This window comes from Poecilia latipinna, unplaced genomic scaffold (genome assembly GCF_001443285.1).
Source record: "Poecilia latipinna isolate Pla-1442-1.1 unplaced genomic scaffold, P_latipinna-1.0 Scaffold1687, whole genome shotgun sequence".
Lineage (NCBI taxonomy): Eukaryota > Metazoa > Chordata > Actinopteri > Cyprinodontiformes > Poeciliidae > Poecilia > Poecilia latipinna.
In genome coordinates this window covers 130,623-132,175 of record NW_015114303.1, presented here as the reverse complement: position 1 = coordinate 132,175, position 1,553 = coordinate 130,623, and positions in this window count along the sequence as shown.

Here is a 1,553-nt window from a genome sequence, read left to right as displayed (position 1 = left end):
AAATGTGCATCATTTTTCAGACTGCGTTATTGTTTGGCCTTCAGGTATTATCTTGCAGTCTCTCTCCACCTCTTTGATACAATTGTTGAAAATGACATGTCGAGAAAATGGCTGCAGATAAGGGCTGATTCATCTTTTCAGTTTATTTTTAGGTCAATTTACTTTTTTTTTTCTCCTTGATAAATGTTTTTGGATTCTTATTTCAAATCACATCAGAAATAATGTTTTATATTTGTTGCATTCAAAGCTGGACAAATGCTGCTCAATTTAGTCTTGTATGCATACTCATCGCATGAACAAAAATGTATAAAGCATTGAGATAAATGTCTGACTTTTTCATTTGATTTTGGAAACAGTGTCCAGCTTGTCAGCACAGACTCTGAATAGCAGGGACGGTCCATCCAAGTGTGTTGTTATGGGTTCTTGGATCCAGTTGTGTTTCTTTTCCCCTGATTATCATGCAGATCATTGTGAGACATTTGTTTGCATTTCCTTTCTGCTCACCGACATTCTCTGGCAAAAAGCGAAGAAACCATGTCTATGTAACTTAACAACACCACAGCAACTTGCATAAGATCAGTCCATAGCGGATTTGTGCAGTCACTCATGTCCACATGATGGATTAATGGCCTAATAATTAAACATGGATTTACAAAGAACTGATAGCTGAACATTCATTATATTGGTGACTGAGATTAAAAAAAAAATTGGGTGTTGTTTATACATTTTTTCTCATTTAATCGGTTTTAAAAGGCTTGTTTTGTTCTGTCTGACTAGAAATTCAGTCAGACCTGATTTAGATTCTGTCTAAATCTGTGCACTGAGGTAATCTGTTTGCAATGTTTGCAGATATGAATTCCTGCAGCACAATGCAGCCACTGGAGTATTTGGCCTGACGGTGGGTGGTACGCATGTCCCTCTGTCGCATACCCAACGGGCTGCACTGCCTATTATGAGCCAAACAATGGAAATCAGGAGCAAGCTTTACTGGAAGCCACTCTAGATGCTATGTATGATTAGCCTTATATATACATTGCTTCAGTTTGTGTCGCAGAAAACGGGCACAAAACACGGAACAGCTTTTGTGCTGCAGCCCGAGGAAAAGACGCTGCCTCTCCGGTCTTGACAATGGACTCTCAGTAATAGTTTTATTAGTGAAACAAACAAGGCCATTGTTTATTTGACTCAAGGCACATTCAGATCTCATCTAACAATTTAAAGATTTTTTTTAAAGGAACACTATGCATAAATTGCTGCAGGTTCTGAAATATGTTTGGGTCAGTCAAGGTGGCAAATACCAAATACTTTGGGGATATTGTTGTTTTTAGAAAACAAAGGATTTTCATAGGCGATTAAGGCTAGGTTCACTGGGGCAAAGTTTGCTGGATTGTAGCTTTTATAGTGTGATAAGAAGCTGCTGTTTGCATGTGGGTATTTGGAATATTCATGCCTTGTTCTTGTTTTTTGGTTTTGAGTACTGAGAGTTCTCTGACTGTACAGAAAACTCTGACTTAGAACATGGAGTAGCCATAACAAGGCAGATATATATATAT